Source organism: Varanus komodoensis, unplaced genomic scaffold (genome assembly GCF_004798865.1).
Source record: "Varanus komodoensis strain SLA01 unplaced genomic scaffold, ASM479886v1 scaffold4, whole genome shotgun sequence".
NCBI classification, from domain to species: domain Eukaryota; kingdom Metazoa; phylum Chordata; class Lepidosauria; order Squamata; family Varanidae; genus Varanus; species Varanus komodoensis.
Window position 1 is genome coordinate 57259884 of NW_025335941.1, and position 12075 is coordinate 57271958.

At 41.2% G+C, this 12075-nt stretch overlaps 1 protein-coding gene across 1 annotated transcript in view; it reads right to left on the reverse strand.

Annotated features, from left to right (window-relative positions):
• Positions 1–6634, reverse strand: part of FAT3 (FAT atypical cadherin 3) — a 399679-nt gene extending 393045 nt beyond the window's left edge. The window contains exon 1 of the mRNA XM_044442719.1: positions 6526–6634. The gene's annotated coding sequence lies outside the window, so the exon portion shown is untranslated. The remainder of the gene's footprint in view (positions 1–6525) is intronic.
• Positions 6635–12075: the final 5441 nt, after the last annotated feature.

The following is a 12075-nucleotide window of genomic DNA, read 5'->3' on the forward strand; positions in this document are numbered from 1 at the left end:
GTTGAGAGGGGCAACATGTCTTCCCAGGATGTGCTTCTTATAGTCTTGGAGCTTTTCTAACTTTCAACCATACAGAAGAATGAAGGCCCTTTGCTTTAAAGTTGCTCTTACCAAGAGAGACAAATTCTTAGAAGACCAGGACTGGCTGATGATAAGCCAGTCTGAGTACCAATTATCACCAACCCCCTTTTTCCCTTTCTCTCTTTTTCAGTTCTCTAATACTACAAATCAGATTCATTCCACTACCTCCAGGAGTCACCCTGTGCTGTTCCAACCTGGGCAACCCATGTGCAACCTCCCAGTTGCTAGTTACTCTCTCTCTCAATTCCTTTGGACATCACTCCCCAATGTTTTAGGATTCTCCATACCTATCTATAGGATCCTCTATACCTATCACTCACCTGACCCTGTCTTCTCCACACTGTGCACTGTGCAATGCCATTTTTATTTGCATTAGGCTATTCACACTTCTAACTGTGACTGTACGTGGTACTATTTCCTATGATCCTTACACATTCTTCATTTTTATTTGCTTGCTTCAAATCTCCTTTTTCCTATTCTTAGTAACAAGAACATTACTATCCTGAAAGCCTATTGGTGTGAATGTGTGGGCTGTGTAAGCTAAAAGAACTATTTCTAAAGCAACATACCTCAAGTTTAAACTATTTCTAAAGCAACGTACCTCACGTTTAAAAATATCCTTATCACACTTTTTGCATAATAAGAGCTACAGAATCTGTCACTTTCCTCCCATATTCATTTGTAAGTGTTCTTAGTCTCCCAAATATGAAGGAAGGGGTGAATTCTGATAAATTCTTACAAACTGTGGAAAATTCCTATAAACCTTCTTTTGAACTACAACAAAACTCTCACACTTCCAAATGCAAAAAGTGCAGCCATTCCAGCATGAGGAAGAAAAGGATGCGTGAGCAAGCAGTGTTTGAAAACTCTAGGATGCTTTGAGCGTCATCCTGCTTCAATTCCTGTTCAGGTTTGGCATCTCTGCTTGCTCTGCACAAATTCAGGAGTGAAATTTGCACAACTGTCCCCCATAGGCTGAAATGCAGATTTCGTTTGGCTGCGAAAAATATCTGCAAATCAGGGAATTTACATAAAATTCAACGTGGAACACTGCACAGATCAAATGGGAGCACATGTGAAGGAATTGAAAGCATTTTTCAGCTTGCTGTCCCATTTGGGGCCTTGAACAGGCACGCAAGGATGTTTTGCAAGCAAAACCCAAATTTTCATGGCAACCTAGAAGCGGACCATGTTGCATCTACCTTCCATGCAGCTGTTAGAGAGGGTGAATCAGACTGAAAAAAGAGAGTTGAATCCAGAGGGAGACATTTCAGAGCAAAACAAAGTGCTGAGTACACACTGGCAAATTTGTTATTTTGATTCTTCCCACCTTTCCCTGCTTCATTCTCCACTTCTTTCATTTCAAGTACCGTACTTCTCTGAATTCTAGTAAATTCTCATCAAAACCTCCTGAAACAAAATTCTCACTAGTAAGTGAGGATAGAGATGAGTGTGCAGATCACACAATTTAACACTGGTTTGGTTCTGTGATGAAATAGCCCAACAATTGCGTATCACGGGCTTGCAATATAAAGTTAGGGTGAAATTCTGTGCATGTTCAGACAGAAAACATCAGGAATTCCCCAGCATTACCCAGCCTGCCATACTTCGAGACAGAAGTCTATCTAGCACTTTCAGATGCCATGCCTACTGGTAAGCTGACTTGGCTGGGCGAGGCCAGATAAATGCAAACTCAGCCTCCATGAGAACTTTAAAGGATATTTTTCATTTAAAAAAAATCAAATTTGCAGCATTAAAAACCTTTATTGAGTAACATTCTTCCCTTACAGAAGCAAACTCTTGTGTCTGAGAAAAATAATTGCTGTGGGCATAATACATTTCTATATGTCACTTTCTAAAAAGAAGCTTGAAACAGCTTTTGGCATTCGAAAGCTGAAAGCTTTATGAACAGAATTTCAATAAAGCCAAGACGGCTGCAAAGAGCTCCATTTTGCACCTGTCCCAGGAATTTATGTCCAAATGATATTGTAGTATTTTCTGTGGTTTGTGTGCTTCTGAGACAAAGACTTTATTTTATTAAATGAACTCGGAAATATATTGCTTGTCTGAAAGAAAAGTATTTATACAAGAGCCTCAAAAAGTCTTCCTCAGTGTGATTTTTTTTTTTGATATATAAAGACAATAGTGGAGCTAGTACTTGTTTATCAATTGCCTTTGCCAAGTTACCATCTTGAAACTAAGTTTTAAAATGTTAAGTAGAATCGCTTGTGCTTTCAGTTCCATGTATGAATGCTAACACCGTGAATATTATTTAGAAACCTGATTGGAGAGGGCAGCTTTGAGATGATTACATAGGAAAGTTACTACCTCCGTTAACAAAATAAGTATTTCTGCCTTAAAGCACAACATATAAAATTGTGCCTCATGAGAAATACCATCTCCAGTTACCTCTGTTCTACCTGATTCCTTGTGTGGCATGCTATTTTCCCCATAACATTCCTGTGTCTCTACATGAATTTATTCACTGCATTTTTATTTCACCCAATAGCCAGAATAATTCCATCCATACGTTCCGTGAGACCCTGCCCTTCTGTCCTCAAGGGCAATACTGAAGAAGGTCCAAAACTAGGCTATCAATGGACACATTGTGCCACCAAACAATGGATTTCCATTCAAAAATGGCCCACCTCAGCCATTCAGTTAGGAGTTTCTTAAAACAAACAAACAAAGAGCAAAGGTGTTCCTCTTCTGCTTTGGTTCACCATCATATTTATATTTGTCTATCACTGGAGAAGACAATAAGGAAATTTGAAGGCAGATGAAGTGGACTGCCTTCATGAGATGGACTGATTTCATAAGGAAAGCCACAACCTTGCACCTGCAAGAGGTGAGCAGGGCTGCCAAGGACAGGACACTTTGGAGGTCATTAATTCCTAGGGTCACCATAAGGTAGAGATGAATTGATGGCAGTAGCCTGCAGGTCCACTGGCATTTCTAGGTAGAGCTGAGCAGGAACATTCTCCTCAGTCTCTGGAGATCTGCTGCTAGTTAGCATAACCAGGCTAGACAGCCTGGTATCTCCCAGATGTTTTGGAGAACAACTCCCATCATCTTTGGCTAGGAAGTATGAGTGCTACAATTCAAAACTCACAGAAACCAAGTCTAGGCAATGGACTAATTATCTGACTTGGTAAGAGAGAACTTTCTTTGTCCCACGTGATGAGCAAAATTTCTCAGAAGCTTCTGAACAGTCTGCGTAACTTATTGCTCACCTTCCCACGTAACCTCCAACCATCCTTTAATTTCTCAGCCATTGCTGTTACCATCCATCACTGTCATCAGCATAATTCGAGATAACTTACTGTTGTATACTAATTTTTCTAGAACTAATAGAGAACCCTTACACAAATATTTAGCTAGTGAAAAGCCTTACATAACTATTTAATCTTCCCGTTCACCTTGAGAGCAAGTCAAATTCTGTAGCACCAGCCACCGCTCAGGTATATTCCCAAGCAAATCCAAGATTTCCACAGTAGCTCCCACCGCAGCCTGCTCTCGACTCAAAAGCAAACTGCACAGGTTAATTGACAAAGTTAAGACTCTTCTCCTCCCGTTATCCTCTCCGGTGATGAACATACAAAGCACTCATCAGCCTTCGCCCCCGGGCTTTCTCTTCCAAAGCCCCAACTTATTGGAATGATTATAGCAAGGAAGCATCCTGTAGCATCCTGTATGCAAAATGTTCTGTATCCAAGGAAACGGTAACAGTGAAACGAAAGAGTGCTATATTCACCGTAACTCTTAAATCAGCACCAAGACTTTCCAAAGCCTTTGGACCATTTATTAGTGTGAAAACTGTCAATGCCATGGACGTTGTGATAGCTTAAACATGCTACAGCCAAGAAAAGCGGGGGGGGGGGGGAGTAGGAGGAATGCTAACAAGGTACCTTTCAAGAAAGAATCCTATTGTTTGTAGCACAGAACCAGCCCCCTCTTAGCATCTTATTACAGAGTAACTGCAGGAAATATCACACAGCAGATGCATAAATGAAGCTGTTGGCCTACTTTACAACATGTTTTACCCTCCTTAGGAAAAAAAAAAAGAACCTCTTTCATTTCTAGCAAGAGTTACATTCACACAGCAAGCACCAAAAGGATATAATGGCATATTTCAGTTTGCCCACAGCTGAGAAAGGGCAGGCATTCAAGAGCATAGCGGTCATTTAATTGTAGGAAACAGTTGTGTTTGTTTTGCCTTCCTTTATGCATTCATTTAACTCTGTAAGACTTCGGTATTTCTGACCAGAACTATTATGGGTCTGCACCATTGGTAGCAGCTCAAAAGCAAAAATGTTTATCTCCCACTTTCTGTGTTCACAGAACAGTAATATTTTCTGGGAAGAGAAGCAGTCGCAAAGGAGATGCCAAGGTAGAAGGGCGGGGCATGCAGGGTATTTGAGTAGGTGTTCTACATTTGAATATCAGTGAAGCCACTGTTCACATTTGCACCCTGCACAGGCAGTCAGCAACTTGTGTTTGCTTCTACCCACAGCAAAAAGCCTTTAAGGGTGAAGGATGTGGGTGGTAGGATACAAGACGGAGGCATCAGGACCAGTACAACAGAACTCAAGGCAAGATAGACTCCAGAGTCCAGTAGCAAGGTTCAAGTTGCAGTCAGGAACAAGGAGTATGTATCAGGACAAAACATGGATGTTACTCAAGCCAATCGCTGAGAACCAACAAGACAAACAGATGTGCAGGTACCTTGAAGCAGGATATACAGCAAGGAAAGATATATAGCCAGGCATGATAGACAGCCAGGGTCAGGCAAGATACAAGAGCTGAACCACAGCTAGCAGGAAAACCTGCATTGCTGAGGCAACACAGCAAGGCAGGAACCAAATGCAGCAGGTCCAGGTAAGGTGAACCACACCCAGGAAGACCTGGGTTGCTGAGCTGAGACAGTGAGGCAGGATGCAGGCACCACTACAGCCAGTTCTGGAAGGAAGAGCTTGCTCTTAGGTAGCTCTTCCTGCAGGACTCCTGCAGACACTCTGGCAGAGTCTGGGACCAACCCTGCCAATACTGAGGTGGGTTATCACACCTGGCCACCACATAGGGCCCCAGAGCAGCCAAAATCCTGGCAAAGTGATCCCGTCCAAGCTTCCATGACACAACGCACTATCATGGCTTGTTAACTGCCTGCTGATTATGCAGACCGGGCTATCACCTCTCAACCTAGATTCCCCATAGGGGGCCTGGCTTAAGGATCTAAGTTCCCTAAGTACTTAAATGTCAAATTAACATATACACCGAAATCTGTCACTCATTACCCAGGCTTGGCACAGGTCAAGGGGCAGGCTTGTCAGAAAAAGACAGGGCAGAAGTAAAGCACAAATGGTCTACTCCAAGCATAGGCAATGCCAAACCCTCCAAAAGTTTTGGACGGCAATTCCCATAATCCATGAGCAGTGTCTATCCTGTCTGGGACTTGGGTAAGTTGAACTACAAGTCAACTTAAGAGTGCCAGGTTGTTTATCCCTGATGCAGTCTGAACATAAGTAACTATAAAATAAGCATCATCTGCAAACTTGTATGGGATCAGGCTCATTCAAGTATATAACCTGGAAAACATATTGGTTTTATTGGTTTGCCTTAATCTGCAGCATTTTCAGCTTATGGGCACTGAAATCTCATTTGCTATTTCGTGGCCCATTCACCTGGTTGGGGCAGATGCTTTGGAAGCTTTTTGCATAGTGTTTTAGCCTGCAAAAGCTGTTTGGGGGATGAAAACGTGACAGATTTCTCTGGTTCAGTTGTGTGGGTTTTGTTCCATCTACCCTTGATTCCATCTGTAGCAAGAAACCAATATTTAGATTCTGGAGTTTCTCTGAAGGCAACTGTTTGTGCAAATTATATTTGTTGGGAGCAGTGGATCTTCACATTTGCACAATCAGCATCTTTTGTAACTTATTGGACATCTTGTGCAAATGATTCCAAGTCTGCCTCCCCACTAGGTACTCAGCAGAGATGTATTCCCCCCTTTCCTTGCCAATTTAATCCTCTCGCCAGATTACTCCCTTTTGCTACATTCCCTGCTTGTCAAGGAACCTGTCAATTCCCCCAAACTAATTTCCTGCAGGGGAAGTGAAGCATGGAACTGACAAGTGCAAATGCAACTGTGTTGAGTTAAAGGATGTAGCTTGAGAGAGGATGAACTTGATGAAGATATTGACAAAAGGGGAATACGCCTCTACACAAGAATGCAGTGGACAGAAGGATGAGTGATCATGCACTTGTGGATCATTACCCCCACCCAAAAATTAAACTAACCACCCAAATTGCACAAATTTAAGATTCTGCTACTAGGAGAAAGCAAATGGAAGAATTCCCCCAACAGGTGCTTATTATTTCCAGAATTGGAGGGTTAGGTGGGACTGAACCAGCTATACTCTGCTGCCACTATACTCTGCTGCCACTTACCAGTATGAAAACACACTGCAGAATTCAACCAGATCACAAAGAGAACAAAATTTCCGGCATCGCACATCCCTATGGAGCTTCAGTTCTGGCCCTCCCGAGTAATTTGGTGCCATCTGCAGACATCGTCACTTCACAGTTCACTCCCGAACTCGGTCGCATTTATGAGTAAAATCCTTGGGAACCCTGGGAATGGGTGAGAAGTTTGGTCAGTTCATTCAGTTTACTGTTCCAAACACTGCATAAGGATGAACAAAGTTATACAGCAAGATTCACATTTCTCAGAAAACTGCTGTGCAGTTTGCAGATTAAAAATGAATGCATGTAAGAGGTAAACATTACAGAAAATTGCACACAAAAATGTGTCTATGATGGAAAAGTGTAAACAAACATGATTCATTTTGGAGGCAAATCACTTTCAAAAACTGAATATATTTGAAAAATAGCATGCAGAAGCACATGTAGTTTGAGAATTGGATACAAGTGTGTTTAAGAGATGTGCACAAAATAGCCATACAAATTATTCAAGCTAATTTGAAAAAAAAAGCAGAAAAAGAAAGAGGAGGAGGAAAGGAACCAATTCCAGCTGGGTAAGAACAATTTTAACAGGGCAATCATGAGAGTTCCCTAGACAGTGGATCTGTGGCCACTGACCTTCATCAAAGCTCTGACCAAGCTTGGAGAAGAACAGTGGAGTCCAAAAATTAGGCCGGGTGTTGTCACCTGGCGGCAGCAGCCACTGCATCAAGCTAGCATGGAGGGATAAATGGGAGGCAACACCACTTTACTGACTCTGCTGAGAAAATAGCTCCCTTTTATTCCTCCCCTCCCTGCAGTTCTTCCATCACAGCTGATCCTTGTAGGAACGTCTTGATTTTATGGTGCCTATTCTGGGCTAGATGCCCTCTGGATCTTCTGGCTGGGAACTTCCAATGCTCCTGATGACTAACCATAGTGGGAGAGGAGAACTCCAAAACATCTGTAGGACCTTCTCCAATTAAGTTTACTAATTTACTCCTCCTTCAATGTCTCTTTATTTATTTGTTTATTTATTTAGATCTTTTTCTATGCCATCCACTACTAAAAGAAGTCTCTGGATGGTTTACAAGGAAAGCTGCAGTGAACATACACACTAGGGGAAACAATGCCTTAGAAAGCAGAGAAATGTTATAGGGGAACAAATTTTGTTTTCCTTTATAACATAAATCAACGCAAACACTACAGATCAAGAACAACCCAGTACCTAGGTCCAAGTTTAGAAGAAATATTAATGAAAATCAGAAACTGAAAGCATAACTGTTTATAGGTATGTCAGGATGATTCATAAAATGTTATACATATATAGCAAATGTTAAATTTCCCAATTTTACTCTCATGTGTAGTTTGTATTCTTGCTTGTATGAATTTACAAAATAATAAAACATTTACAGGGGGAGGGTATTAAAAGCTATTCCATGCCACTTGGTATAGCATCAGCAGCAAAGCACTTTATTCATAGCAGGATTTCTGTATGTCACATACTTTCCTCTCCCCCACCTGCAAATACTCCGCAACCTTTGTTACATGCAACCAATTCAGAAAACCTGCTCAAATGATTGATCCCTGGCTGCAGTGGGTTAATATTTTCCCAGCACTGCAAGCATTCATCTCACATATAACTCATTTCTTTCTTAACCTAAACTGGGTTCTTTATCCACACATACTTTGTAACTCATCTTCAAATAGTTCCTGCTGATCATTGCTGACTTAGCTATTTGGTAAGATTTTGAACTGCAGTTTGTTGTTCTTGTTTTTTTCTTCGCTAATCCTTTTCTTGAAGAGTACATATGTTGTGCCTGCAACAACATTTTTAAATACCTCAGAACCTCTGAAGTATTTGGAAGATTATGCTGTAAAAGATAATTATGTAAAAGGACATTTCACTGGAGACCAAGATCAGGATTATACCCACTACTGTATTCCTGATCAGTTTTATGGGTATGAAAGCTGGACAGTGAAGAAAACAGGAAGAAAACTAATGCCTCCAAAACACGGTGCTGGAGGAGAGCTTTGCAAATACTCTGGAACTACAGAAAGATGAATAAGTGGGCCCTGCATCAAAGCAATCCAGAACTTTCCCTAGAAGCAAAAATGACAAAACAGGCATATCAGGATAAGGCAAGACTCACTGGAGAGCACAAAAATGCTAGGGTAATTCAGAGATGAAAGAAGAAATAGTACAGGAGCTACAAAATTGGCTGATTCCATAAAAGAAGTCACAGTCTTACATTTTGGAGGAGGTTCCAAAGGATCACCATAAGTCAGAGATAACTTGACGGCATGTAACAAAAACAAGACAAATTCCCTAATATATCAGCAAGTGGTCACTTTTGAGCTTGATGTTGTTAGTTATAAGCTCCTCAAAAGTATTTAAATGTATCAGCTAGAGAGGTGGTTATTAAATGATGGAATTAAAGGCATACTAAAGGAGGATAAGGAGGTTGCAGAGAAGCTGAATGAATTATTTTCATCTGTCTTCACAGCAGATAATATTGAAGCGTTACCAATTCCTGAACTTACACGTTCAAGAAGGAGGCAAAGCAATTAAGGAAGATACTTTTGACAAAAAATGAAATGCTCACTGTCATTGACAAACAGTATATCATCAGGCCCAGATAGTATCCATCCTAGAGCTCTTAAAGAACACAGGTTGGAATTGCTGACCTTTTTACAAAAATATGAAACATGTCCCTACGGTTAGCCTCTGTGGCAGAGGTCTGGAAATTTGCCAAGGGAACACCGATTTTTAAAATGGGATACAGGGTATGGTGAGTGGGATCCAGGGAATCACAGTTAGTTAGCTTAAAGTGAGTTCTAGAAAAACTAGATGAAAGCATTAATGAAGATACAGAAAGCAAGCCTATAGAAAGAGAACCCCTGCTAAAAATAATCAATATGGCTTCTACAAAGGTAAATCCCATTTCACTAATCTTGTAGATCCCTTTGAGAGTTCTAATAGACAAGAGCATAGAGTCGTTCTGAAGAACTTCAAAAAGGCATTTGGCAAAATCCTTCAACAAATTCCCTGAGCAAGCTTAGCAGTCATAGAATAAGGGAAGTCCTCTTGTGGATCAGTTATGGGCTACACAACAGAAGCAGGCAACAGGACTAAATAAAACAACAACAACTCCATTTAGGAATGCTTAGAAATAGAATTCAAATAGCCAAGATCATAATCCCTTTATACCAATCTATGCTGTGACTGTGCTCAGAATATTGTGTATGGTTCCGATCCACACACCTGCAGAGCAGGGCAACTGCAATGATCAGGAGGTTGGAGGAACCTCCTGGTGATGAAGGTTTATCGCAGCTGAGCTTCTTTAGCTTACAAAAAGGGGTGAGAAACCCTGACAGAGTTCAGCAGAATTATTAATGTGGGAGAGGAAGTCATAGATACTTCTAATGCTAGAACCCAGAGTGATCCCATGAAGCGGTTTGGTAGAAGAACACATCAAAGGAAGAACTTTGAACACAGCACACAGTTATGGAATTCACTTCCATGAGATGTTATCGTGGTCACCCACCTGGATGGCTCTAAAATGGGACTGGGCAAGTTCATGGAGGAAAAGGCTGTCAAAGGCTTCCAGTCTTAAAAGCTGTGTGCTACCTCCAGTATCAGAGACCCTGTGATCATGCACACCAGTTATGGTGAAACTTGGCACACATATCCTATTTGTGGATGCTGGGGGAAATGGGCAGGCCACTGTGTGAACAGAGAGATGCACTCGATGGACCCTTGCTCTGATCCAGTAGGGATCTTATGTTCTTGTTAAAAAGCCAGGAAATGCCATTTATTACTGCAAGACACCATGCACAGAATAAACTGAGACATTGCCATAATTACCCTTTCACTGCTCTTGATCTCACTACTAATTAAATTTATCAGCAGATCTGGACATTGAGATCTTTCTGCATATCCCAAGCTTTGATGATCCATTGAGGACTAAAGTAAGTTATCACCACGGACTACAGAAATGTTAACAATTGTGTTCTGATCAGAGAGGAAAGCCTTCACCCAAGCTTGATGAATTACAGCTATTTTTGGAATAAACTAAACCAGTTGCTTCTGAATATTTATTCTGAATATAGTGGTAGGAGAGGAGAGACAGGAAGAACAAAGTTCACAAGAGTGATTTTAAAAATCTCTTATCTTTTCTTTTTGCTGCATGTGACTGTGGTGTCACATGGCTGAGATACTGAGAGGACAATTGTCAAGATGGTAAAGGACACCACACTTTATACAATATACTGTAAAAATGATTATTAGATAGCACAGTCCTCTGGCTGCTAGACAGAGCTACAGCTACGGGACTGGCAAATCACCCTGACCTTATAGTTGGTCACTCCGCCCACTGCATTCACAGCCGCTGCAGAACTGCACAAGCTGCTTCTCTGAGGTCATAAAGGTGACCCAAAAGGTCTTTGGGGGTGTTCCTGGTGTGGGGAGGTGAGGACCATCAGCACCATCAGGGTGTGACGTATCCTGGAAACCACCTCATGGTCTTTCCTTCCCACTCCAAAACACTGGACATGGATGGGTGAAATTGGTCATCTAAGTATGCTTCAGATGAGAAGAGCACCTCCAAATTCTCCTGCCCTCTGGCATGGTCATGATCCAATGAGTTTGGAGGGTTCTGGGCACCCCATAGGATTGTGTCCTAAGGGAAAAATAGCTAAAGAAAAGATTAGAGTTGCAAACAACTCATAACGATGTGGATAAAATCAAATCTTTGTTGTATAACACAATTAAGTCTATGTTTAATACAGCCAAATTTGCGATGAAAGCCTTCCAACTGAGGCAAGCCTATACGGCTATTTTTGGTCTATGGACTTTGGCACTCCTATATGATTTATTATTGTAAAGGTTTGGCTGCAAATTTGTTTGGCTGTAAATTTTCTTTGGGGATATAATGTGTAATTAGTTGCCTAATAAACTTGATTTGGATTTAGGGAATTAATTGATTCATTGGTTTTAAAACATACAACATTGCTCAATTGACCAGCCTATCTTTATGGGTTTAAAAATATAAAATATTTGCTGAACATCTAGGGATATTCTAAATAGGGGCATATTAAGACTCTCTTTCACAATCAGACCCTTCACCTACCTAGCACAGTCCTGGGATCTCCGATGGATTCCTTTACTGGAAACTGCCAAGCTTTATGTTTAAAGATTTTCTGTTATTGTTCTTTCATTGCTTATTACTATCATTATTTATTATTGTTCTTCATGATGATGTTAAATGAGAGGGCTGGCACGCTTTCTTTTTTTGTCCTTACATTCTTGGAAAGTTCCTAGAGTTCCACAGTAATGGCTGATGGAACGCATAAGCCCATTTCGTGCAGAATCTTGCTTCAACGAAAGTGTAGCAACAGCTCTTTTGCCTTGCAGACATTTCCTCGGCTTCTGCGCCTCCTACTTCCATGACAGCAGAACATTTGGGACAGGCACCAGGAATACCCTCTCTGCAAGAAATAGCTCAGTTGCTCTTCCTGGTTTGCCTTCAGGACAAG